This window comes from Desmodus rotundus, chromosome 3 (assembly GCF_022682495.2).
Source record: "Desmodus rotundus isolate HL8 chromosome 3, HLdesRot8A.1, whole genome shotgun sequence".
Classification (NCBI taxonomy): Eukaryota; Metazoa; Chordata; class Mammalia; order Chiroptera; family Phyllostomidae; genus Desmodus; species Desmodus rotundus.
Window position 1 is genome coordinate 89,956,682 of NC_071389.1, and position 12,822 is coordinate 89,969,503.

Below are 12,822 nucleotides of genomic sequence, written 5' to 3' on the forward strand. Positions count from 1 at the left end.
CTAGTCCCTGAGTGCCAACCACTCAGTAGAGACCATGAACCTGACTCTCTATGCTCATCTTGATAAATCAGCATATTAAAACACACTTGGACAGCTGGCGAATATTCTACTGAGATCCTCCCCTCAGACATCCCCCCCCCCAAATTCCTGCTTTCGAAAACAGATAAAAGCCCTTAAGACAGAGGACCCAGTGCTTGTGCTCTCTCTTTAGAGAGCATCTCACACCTTCTCCCTGTAACAGGGTGCAGCCAAGATGGGGCATCCCAAATAGGAATTTGTAATGGGTTCCAGAACTCAAGGTGTCCAGGAAATATTAGAAAAATATATATAGGATGTCCTCACTCCCACAAGCCTGAGCTGGGGGAAGGGACACATGAAGCAGGGTCATTCGGAGCTGTTTTGTACAGCAACAGCTATGCAGCTAACGTCTGGCATGGTCATTTAACATATCTATAACCTTTAACTGGTTTCATAGATGTGTTAAATAGCTGTGGACATGCTTTGAGCCAGGGGGATGGGAGTGACTTCAACCCAAGATGTAATTGGGAGGCAACTCCCCCTGGTTACAGTGCCTGTGTGAGAGCTTGGAGAAGATTGGCTTCACGCCATGGGGCCACACCTGCCCAGACTTACTATGGCAGCCCAGTAAAGCTGGAAGAATACGGGAATGCTGGCAGGTGTAACTGACTGTAGGAGGAGTTGGAAATGGGACTGCAGAGGAAGACTGGCACTGGGATTTAAACCTAGGCGTGACAACCATACTCGAGAGTCAGGACCGCGCAGCTTTGGAAGTGCTCCCTTTTGCCATGTGGATGGTGCTGGGAGCCTGAATTACGGACTTCTATTTCTTTCCTGAGATACGGTACCCCAGACTGGGCAGAGGGAGAAGGAAGGACTATGTGTGTTTGTGGGTATTCTAAAGAACTTTAGTCTGCATAACTTTTAAATAAATAATTCCTTTCCTTTTCACCAATCTCTGGCATTGAGAGATGTCTTTCCCCTGGCGGCAGACAAAGCGAACCTAGTATGCGGGAGGAACCCCTGGAGAAAAAGGGGGGGTCTTTTATATCGTTCAGTCCCCCCACCCACATCTGTTCTGTAACATCCCTTCAGGTGCGTATCTTTGCTTTCTTTCTCCTAAGTTCTGAGGCAGGGGTGTCTAACCTCTTGGTGGTTCTGGGCCACACTGCAAGAAGACGACTTGTCTTGGGCCACACATTAAATACACAAACACTGTTGAAAACTGATGAGCAAAAAAAAGGTTTTAAGTAAATTTACGATTTTGTATTGGCCACATTCATAGCCATCCTGGGCTGTATGTGGCCTGTGGGCCACGGGTTGGACACCCCTGCAAGGTTTCCCACAAGATTTGCAACCAGGGGAGCAGTGGGCGGTGGTGACAGCTCCTTTTAGGTTAACCCTTTGAATCTATTTCCAAGAACCCCATTTTGCCTCTGTAACTTGTTTCCAGACTCCATTTAGCCCAGCTGGCTTACTACTTCTGCCTGAATGACTTTCTTTTTAAAAGGCTAGGGCAGCTCTCTGAGCAGCCTCCTTGAATATTATCTTTGAGTGTATTTTCACTTTGTGTGCTAAATAAACTTCCTTCTCTGCTAGAGTTCTTGGCTCTGAATTCTTTGCTGAGCTCAAAAACCAAGAGGCAACATCACCAATAACATACCTGTCACAGTCAAATGTTCTGGGTTATGAGAGGAGCAGCCTTTCTCCGCCTTTTGTATTAGAGCTGAAATCTCAGCAGAACAGAATGTACTGATTCAAGGTGATGTTTCAGTTGCTGTTCTTTAATCTGGCCATGGATGAGTTACTGTGAGCTTGGCTCAATTGGCAAAACCAACTTGTGCTAATTGAGCTGGATATGGATTGCAACATGCTTTTTAAATGTGTTTTTGTCAATTTATTATTTCAAACATTTAAAAGAGATTATTTTCAAAGTAAAACAGCAAAACAAAAATATTTACCTGTAACAATCCCAAATTTATAAGTAAAATGAACTGCGTTTAATACTCATTATTGAGATCCCCAGTTAATTTTTATTTCTAATTTGCTAATGGTAAATTCATATGGCTTCACAAACACCAAAAAGGCTCTATTTACTTTTTGTTTATAGGAATAATGCAGTCCTGTTAATCCAAAAATAAAAAGCCAAAGTGAGAGGCAACAAGCATTTGAAATCCAAAAGAATAGCTTTTTCAGAAGCACCAGTTCAGGAAGAAATCCCAATATCATTCTAACGAGGGGGTGAAAGCATGGGGTATTTACGAGAAAAGAAAGGAGAAAAATGACATAAGTGGAAGAAATTTTTATAGGTGTCAATAAGCTAACATAGTAATGCTATGAGGAAAGTCTTTAATTTTCAGTTTGTTAGTCAAAACAGACATTTGTTTGGGATCCAACACCTCTTTAGGCTCAGTCCTCGGTTACTTTGCCCCATTTTAATATTTCCACAGTTTGAGGACTAATGTGTGCAAGGTGGTTTCTCTGGGATGGCAGCTCCAACTCTATCTTAAAGCTGTTCTGTTTTATTTTATTTTTCACAGTCCTTTGAATCTCAAAATGAAGCCAGTCCCCCATCCAGGGAAGTTTGGGGGGGGAAGGTGAGAGTATTTTTATTCAGGGCAATAGCAGAAACCAATTAAACTGGGATTCAAACACAGGGAGGAGGGGGACATTCTGTGGAGTCAGATGTTTTGCAGACATTATTGCTATTTTTTTCCCTCACTTGACATTTTTTCATTGCTTTTAGAGTAAGAAGGATAGAGAGAGAAGCATCAATTGGCTGTCTTCTTGTATGTGCCCTGATTGAACCCGCAACCTAGGCATGTACCTGGAACAAGAATCAAAGCTGCAACCTTTCAGTCCATAGGATGATGTTCCAACCAACTGAGCCACACTGATTAGGGTGACATTATTGCTAATTTTGAAGTAAATTTTCTAAACATTAGACTCCAATGAATCACCAAGCACTATTGAACAACGTTTTGTGTGACCTTCTTCAAATGGTCTGGGGTACTCTTGCCTTCAACTTTTTACTGCTCTCTGACTGCAACTCTACCTTCTTTTCCTCCAGTCATCACCTGGGATTGAAATACCTTAGACGCCCCCAAACTCAGCTTCCAAGACAACTATGTTGGAACATTCTGTGAGTGAAGGCCAAAACACTGAAAAGCCTTGAGGAAAATTGAGTGCAGATGAGACAAAGCATTTTCTTGATTCATCTTGCTTCCCTTTCTACCCTCTCTCTGTGCCCTTGGTTTTAGAGAGAATGACACTCTTGATCAGGGAATCGGTACCGAAACTATATTTAATGACTGAAAAATAGGAATGAGGAAAAAAAGACAAAGAACACAGAAGATACTAAAAACTACAAAGAATTATTAAAAGAGATTTAAAAAGACACACACAAAAAAATGGAAAGATATTCCATGTTCATAAATTGGAGTAATCAACACAGTTGAAATGGCTATATTATTCAAAGCAATTTGCTGATAATGAAATAACCATCAAAGTTTCAATGTCATTAAAAAAAATAGAACACAAAGTTAACAGATTTGTATGAACTCACAAAAGTCCCTGAATTGTCAGAGCAATCCTGAGAAAAAAGAACAAAGCTGGGGGTATTATACTACCTGACTTTAAGTTATACTACAGAGCTATGATAATCAAAAGAGCACAGTGTTGGCAGAAAAACAGACACACAGACCAATGGAAAAGAGTTTAGAGCCCAGAAATAAAAAACACATGTATATAGGCAAATAATTTTTGTCAAAGGAGCCAAACACACACAACTGACAAAAGAAAGCCTCTTCAGTAAGGTGCTGGGAAAACTGAAAAGCCACATGCCAAAGAATGAAGCTACATTATAGTTTGTCCACATGCACAAAAATTAATTCAAAATGGATCAAAGACCTAAATATAAGATCTGAAATAATAAATTACATAAAAGAAAATATAGGCACTAAACTTATGGACCTTGATGATGGAGAACATTTTATGAATTTGACACCAAGGGCAAGGGAAGTCAAGGCAAAAATAAATGAGCAGGATTATATCAAACTAAAACTTTCTGTATAGCAAAAGAAACTGCAAACTAAAACAAAAAGTCAAGCAAATGAATGGGGGATTTTGCGAACAACAGCTTTGACAAGGGGTTAGTATCCAAAATATATAAAGAACTCATACAACTCAACACCAAGGAAACAAACAATCCAACTGAAAAATGGGCAGAGGACCTGAACAGACACTTCTCCCAAGAAGACATACAAATGGCCAACAGATATATAAAGAGACATTAAACTTCACCAGCTATTAGGGAAAAGCAAATCAAAACTACAATTAGATACTACCTCACACTTGTTAGAATGGCTATTATCAACAAGACAGGTAATAAGTGTTAGAGAAATTGTGGAGAAAAAGGAACCTTCATTCACTGCTGGTGGGAACATAAACTGGCATAACCACTATGGAAAACAATGTGCAGGCTACTTAAATTGAGAATAGAGTTACCTCCCTGGACAGGTGTCTTTGTTGGAGAGCTGTTCCATACACCAAAATGTTGCAAGTTCAAATTCTAGTCAGGGCACATACATAGGTTGCAGGTTCAATACCTGGTCAGAGTACATAACAGAGGCAAACAATCAATGTTTCTTGCTCACACTGATATTTCTCTCTCTCCTTTCCTCTTTCTTTGAAGTCAGTGAACACATCCTCAGTGAGGATTTAAAAAAAAAAAGAGTTACCACGTGACCCAGGAATTCCTCTTTCAGATATCAAAAAAATTGAAAACATTTATTTGCAAAGACATATGCACCCCAATATTCATTGCAGCAATATTGATGGTGGCCAACACCTGGAGAAAACCAAAGTGTCCTTCGATAGAGGGTTAAATACAGTGTGGTACACATGTACTATGAAATACTACTCAGTCATAGGAAAAAAATGAAATACTGCTATTTGTGACAACATGGATAGACCTTGAGAATATTATGCTAAGCAAAATCAGTAAAAAAAAAAAGGCTAAGAACCATATGATTTCACTCATATATGGGAAATAAAACTGAAACTTGTAGCCACAGACAACAGTATGTTGGCTACCAAAGGATAGGGAATGTGGGGGTAGTAAATGAGTAAAAGGAGCCAAATATATGGTGACAAAAGATGATTTGATTTTGGGTGGTGGGTACACAGTGCAATATATAGATCATGTATCATAGAAATGTACAACTGAAATTGATTTGATCTTATTAACCAATGTCACCCCAATAAAAGTGAGGAAAAAAGGGAAATAAATACAGAAGAGGTTTTCAGGACTTCTGGCCAAGATGGAGGCATAGGAAGACACACTGTGCTTCCTCACACAACCAAAAGAAGGACAACAACAATTTAAAAACAAAATCAACCAGAACTGACAGAAAATCCAACTGTATGGAAGTCCGACAACCAAGGAGTTAATGAAGAAACATTCATCCAGACCAGGAGGAGGGGTGGATACAAGCAGCTGGGCAGAGAGGACTTGCAGCAAGGGAGCAGCTGGTGGACCTGGTGAGGCGGCAGATTGTGGAGCGGGGCGGACAGGGCTTCACCTGGCCAGCAAGGCGGACCCAGTGAGATGGCAGCTGGTGGAGCGGGCAGTCCCACATTCGCATGCAGATAAACTGGGAGGAACAACTCCGGAGCAAGACAGAACGTGCAACCCAGGGTTCCAGTGCAGGGAAATAAAGCCTGAAAACCAGAAGGTGATTGAAAACACCTGTGGGGATTGAGGCAGTGGGAAAAATTCCCAGCCTCACAGGAGAGTTCATTGGAGAGACAAACAGGGTCCTAGAATGTACACAAGCCCACCTACCCGGGAATCAGCACCAGACGGGCCCAATTTGATTTTGGGTAGTGGGGAAAGTGACTGAAAACCAGCAGAGAGCGGAGCAAGTGTCATTGCCCCTCTGAGACTCCTCCGCTACATACAGTGTCACAACATAGCAATGTGGGTTGCCTCACCCTGGTGAACACCTAAGGCTCCACCCCTTATTACATAACAGGCATGCCGAGACAAAAACCAAAACAAAACAGGCACAAGTAAAAGAACAGATCAAAGCTCCAGGAAAAATACAACTAAGTGATGAAGAGATAGCCAACCTATCAGCTACAGAGTTCAAAATGCTGGTAATCAGGATGCTCACAGAATTGGTTGAATATGGTCACAAATTAGATGAAAAAATGAAGGCTATGTTAAGTGAAATAAAGAAAAATGTACAGGGGACCAATAGTGATGGGAAGGAAACTGAAACTCAAATCAACGGTGAGGACCAGAAGGAAGAAAGAAATATTCAACCACAACAGAATGAAGAAACAAGAATTCACAAAAATGAGGAGAGGCTTAGAAACCTCCGGGACACCTTTAAACGTTCCAACATCTGAATCATAGGGGTACCAGAAAAAGAACAGAAAGAGCAATAAATTGAAAACTTATTTCAACAAATAAAGAAGGAAAACTTCCCCAGTCTGGTGAAGAAATAGACATGCAAGTCAAGGAAGCTCAGAGAGTCCCGAAGAAGTTGGACCCAAGGAAGCACACACCAAGGCACATCATACTTAAATTACCCACGATTAGAGATAAGGAGAGAATCTTAAAGGCAGCAAGAGAAAAAGAGAGATTAAAGGAGTTCCCAGAAGACTATCAGCTGATTTCTCAAAAGAAACCTTACAGGCAAGAAGGGGCTAGAAAGAAGTATTCCAAGTCATGAAAGGCAAGGACCTACATCCAAAGTTACTCTATCCAGCAAAGCTTTCATTTAGAATGGAAAGGCAGATAAAGTGCTTCTCAGATAAGGTCAAGTTAAAGGAGTTCATCATGACCAAGCCCTTATTATATGAAATGTTAAAGGGATTTATTTAAGAAAAAGAAGATAAAAAATATGAACAGTAAAATGACAGCAAACTCACAGTTATTAACAACCACACTTAAAAGAAAAACAAAAACAAAAACAAAATAAGCAAACAACTAGGACAGGAACAGAATCCCAGAAATGGAGATCATATGGAGGGTTATCGGTAGGGGAATAGGAGGGGGAAAAGTTACAGGGAATAAGAAGCATAAATGGTAGGTAGAAAATAGAGAGGGGAAGGTTAAGAATAGTATATGAAATGGAGAAGCCCAAGAACTTAAATGTATGACCCATGGACATGAACTAAAGGAGGGGGGGAATGCTGAAGAGGGCATGCAAAGTAGAGGGAGATAAAGGTGAAAAGAAAATGGGACAACTGTAATAGCATAATCAATAAAATATACTTAAAAATTATAGGCCAATATTTCTGCTGAACAAAAATGCTAAAATTCTCAACAAATATTAGTAAACCAGATCCAGTAATACATTAAAAAGATCATACACCATGAACAAGTGGGATTTATTCCAAGGTTGCAAGTTTGATACAATATCTGCAAATTGATAAATGTGATATACTACATAATCAAAATGAAGCGTAAAACCACGTGATCATAACAATAGATGGAGGAAAAACTTTTGATAAAATCCAGCCATGGATTTTCATAAATCCATTCATGATAAAAATGCTCAGCAAAGTGTGAATAGAGGGAACATACCTCAATGTAATAAAGGTCATATATGACAAACCTACAGCCAACAGCATACTCAATGGGTAAAAAATAATGCATTTCCCTTAATATTAGGAACAAGATAGAGATGTCTGCTTTCACCACTGTTATTCAGCATAGTACTGGAAATCCTTGCTACAGCAGTCAGACAAGATTAAGAAACAAGAATCATTCAAGTTGGAAAAGAATAAGTAAAACTGTCATTATTTGCAGATAACATGATATTATAAATAGAAAACCCTAAAGATTCCACTAAAAAACTACCAGAACTGATGAATGAATTCAGCGTGTAGTAGGATACAAAATAAATATCCAGAAATCAGTGCATTTTTATACGCCAGTAATGAACTATCAGGATAAAGAAACTGGGAAAATCTCATTCACAATTTCTTCAAAAATATGTATAATAACTCGGAATAAATTTAACTAAGAATGTAAAGGAACTGCACTTAAAAAAGTAGGAGACACTGAAGTAGTAGAATGAAAAAGATACAAATAAGTGGAAGCATATACTGTGTTCATGGATAGGAAGAATTAGCATCATTACAATGTCCATATTACCCAAAACAATCTATAGATTGAATGCAATTCCTATCTAGATACCCATGGCATATTTCACAGCACTAGAACAAATATATTAAAAATTTTATGGAACCACACAAGACCCCGAATAGTCACAGCAATTTTGAGAAAGAAGAACAAAGTTGGAGGAATCACACTGCCTGATATCAAACTATACTAAAAGGACGTAGTAATTAACATATGCAATTAACATAGTAACAGCATGAAACTGGTATAAAAACAGATATTTAGATCAATGGAACAGAACAGAGAATCCAGAAATAAATCCATGCCTTTATAGACAATTAGTATTTGACAAAAGATCTAAAACATAATAGGGTAAAGATAGCCTATTCAATAAATCCTATTGTGAAAATTGGACACATATGTGGTAAAAAATAAAACTAGAACATTTTCTTACATCATACACAAGAATAAACCCAAAATGGATTAAAGACTTTAGTGTTAGACTCAAAACCATAAAAATTCTAGAGGAAAAATAGGAAGTAAAATCTTGGACATTTCTTGTAGCAATATTTTTTCCCGATATATCTCTTCAGGCAAGGGAAACAAAATAATTAAACAAATGGGACTACATCAAACTAAAAGTTTTTTCCAATGCAAAAGAAACCATCAACACAATGAAAAGAAAACCTAATCAATGAGAGAACATATTCACCAATACATCTGTTAAGGGCTTAATATCGAAAATTTATAAGGATGTTATAAACTCAACACCAAAACACAAACGATCCAATTAAAGAAATGAGCAAAGAACCTGAATAGATACTTCTCCAAAGAGGATATACAGATGGTAAATAGACATATGAAAAGATGCTCAACACCATTAATCATCAGAGAGATGCAAATTAAAACCATAATGAGATATCATCTCACACCTGTCAGAATGGCCATTATCAATAAATCCACAAACAACTGTTGGCAAGGGTGTGGAGAAAAGGGAACCCTCATGCACTGTTGGTGGGAATAAACACTGGTGCCGCTTCTGTGGAAAGCACTATAGAGTTACCTCAAAAAATTGAACGTAGAAATTCCTTATGACCCAGCAAGTCTACTTTTGGGAATATATCCAAAGAAACCCAAAACTTGAAGCATATATGCACCCTTATGTTCATTGTGGAGTTACTTACTATAGCCATGATTTGGAAGCAGCCCAAGTGCCCATCTAGATGACTGCATATAAAGGCTATGATAAAATTACACAATGGAATACTACTTGGCCATAAAAAGGAAGAAAACCTTACCTTTTGTGACAGCATTGATGGACCTGTAGGGTATGATTCTAAGAGAAATAAGTCAGTCAGAGAAAGACAAGCAACATATGATTTCACTTATATGTGGAATGTAGTGAACAAAATGAACTACCAAAAGTGGAGACAGACTCATAGATACAGAAAATAGACAGACAGCTGGCAGAGGGGAGGGTGTTGGGAAGGGTAAAAAGGGTAAAGGAATTAAGAAAAAAAAAGACTCAGACACAGAGAACAGTATGTTGGTTGCCAGAGGGAAAAGGGGGGTGGAGGGGGGTGTAAGAGTGCGATGGGGGGATAAATGGTAATGGAGACTTTTGTGGGTGGTAAACACACAAAACAATATACAGATGATGTGTTGTAGAATTGCATACCTGAAACCTATATAATTTTATTATCAATGTCACCACATTAAATTCAATTAAAAAAAAAAAGATTTCTAGCAACTTCCTCCCCTCTGTAAATCAGTGGCTCAAAGGAGAGGAGAACAGTCCTGGGAGCATTTCCAGTGATGCCACATCAAACTGGTGCTTTGTGTTTGGTTATAGACAACTAAAATCCAGGGCTGCGTCACGTGAACTGTGATCAGAGTAGTTAGTTTTTTAATTGTGTGTTCATATTACTTATTCTAAAATATCTGATTCTTTCAGTTTTGATTCTATTTTTAATTATAAGACTTTTAGGAAATTACTATAATCATGAAAATGTGAAAAACATGCATTCAACAGCCCCATGCTAAGATAAATATTTTTTGGAGAATCCTGAGCCTAGAATTACTAACCTATGTAATTTGGAACCAGTTCAACTTAATTTAAATCCAAGCAGAACGGTAAAGAATACTGGTCTACAGACCCTTGTCTATGCTTCCCTGCCAAGTAAACCTATTTTATTTAGAAAAAGCAAATGAGGTTAAGAATGGCTTGTTCCTTTGTGAAGCTGTGCTGGCTTCTTGTGCTCACTTTTTTTATTTTATAAGTATTAACATCACAACTGGTTAAGTAATTTACTCTCTTGGAGGTGTTAGCCAATGCAATCAAATAAGAGAAAACAAAGGTACGAAAATTGGAGGAAGAACTTCAGCTATTTGAATGTGCATGATATAACACTGCTTGCAGGACTCAAAAGAATCAAGGAACAAAAACCTAAAACAAATAGAAAATTCAACAAGGCACCAACCTATAAAGTAATACATAAAAACAGTTAATTTTTTTCATATACAAACAAAAGAAAGTATAATGGAAAAAGTTTCTACCTGTAATATCAACAGAAAGAAAATAAGTAGGAATAAGCTAAACATAAAATGTGCTAATCTTATATAAAGAAAACTTTATATTTATTTAAAAATATTTTCATTATTAATTTACAGAGAGAGGGAAAGGGAGGGAGAAAGAGAAGGAGAGTCCTGGTCGGTGTGGCTCAGTTTATTGTTGCATTGTTCCATACACCAAAAGGTTGTGAGTTCGATTCCTGGTCAGGGCATGTACCTAGGTTGATGTTCAATCCCCTGGTCAGGGTGTGTACAGGAGGCAACTAATTTGCCTCTTCTATGTGCCTCAACCAGGGATGGCAACCCAAGCAGGTGCCTTGACTGGGAATTGAACCCATGACCTTTTGTTTTGCCAGGATACCCAACTGAGCCATACAGGCCATGGCTATAAAGAAAACTTTAAAACAATGGTCAAAGGACCTGAATAGACACTTCTCCAAAGAGGACATACAGATGGCCAATAGACATACGAAAAGATGTTCAAGGTCACTAATCATCAGAGAGATGCAAATGAAAACCAGGATGAGATACCATCTCACACCTGCCAGAATGGCTACCATCAATAAATTAACAAACAAAAGGTACTGGTGAGGATGTGGAGAAAGGGGAACCCTTTTGCAATGTTGGTGGGAATGTAGACTGGTGTAGCCACTGCGGAAAGCAGTATGGAGATGCCTCAAAAAATTAAAAATGGATATGCCTTTTCACCCAGCAATCCCACTTCTGGGAATATATCAGAAGGAACCCAAGAGATGAATTTGAAAGAACATGAGCACCCCTATGTTCATTACAGTGTTATTTATAATTGCCAAGATGTGGAAGCAGCCCCAGTGTTCACCAATAGATGAGTGGATAAAACAACTATTGGACATTTACACAATGGAATTCTACTTGGCCATGAAAAAAAAAAAAAGATTTTACTTTTTGCAACAAGTATGGATGGAACTGGAGAACATCATGCTAAGTGAAATAAGCCAGTCAGAGAAAGACAAGTGCCATATGATTTCACTCATATGTGGAATCTAATGAACAAACTGAACTAACAGGCAAAACAAAGACAGACTCATAGATGGAGAAGAGATGACAGCTGGTTGGGTGGGGAGGTTAGGGAGTGGAGGGATTGAGCAGAAAGGACTCATGGACATGGACAACTGTGTGGTGACTGCTGGGGGTTAGGGAGGTACAAGGGGGCTAAATGGTAATGGGAAAAAAATACAATAAAGATTAAATTAAAAAATAAAACACTCCTGAAAAGGAAAAAATTGAGCAAATATTCAGCATGTTCTTGGATAGGACAACTAAATAAACATGCAGATGTTGATTCACCACAAGGTAAATGCAGTATGATCTGAAGGGAAGTAGAGTAGGCCTCCCAAAATTGTGCCACTTTGGCACACGGATTATTTTGTGCTAAAGGAAATGGAGACCCAGAAGATTTAGGGAAAAATCTTCCTTCTCCCTTACCTGCCTAAAAGAATTTAAGTAGAGTGCCTGGCCCAAAAGAGAGCAATTACCAGAGGTAACTTTTTTATTCAAAAGACTTACCAGCTCTGCAACGGGGCCAACATCTGATTATCAAATATCTGCTCTCCTTATCTCTGCCTTTGAATTTCCCTCCTCCCATTTGAAGGCCCAGGCCTCTAACCCATTCCTTTGCTCAGGATGGAAATAAGCCTCAATTGCCTGCCTGCCTTTAGTTAGATTCTTTGGTGGATATAATGACATTGACATCTTAACAGGAGAAATGAAATTTAATTTCAACCTATAGGAGCCCCAAAGATATGAGATTTAGGGCAAGTCAGGATTTCATAGTATTTGCATAATTTGTCAGTTCCCTGGAGTCTAATTCACAGGGTCCAGGGGAGTACTGGAGTCTTTGCATACACAAGAGGATCGCGTAGCCTTTACTGAGTTGAAATTTGTCTTCTGCACTGTCAAAACTTAAGTAAATGTACCAGGAGCCAACACTTTTCTGTTGAGGACATAATTTACAGTTTCTACAAAACCACCAAAACACGCTGGTAAAACCTCGGGGGAGGCAAGCTTTTGATTAGACTCTGTGGTCAGTGGGCGAGGTGACTACAACTACGACCTGA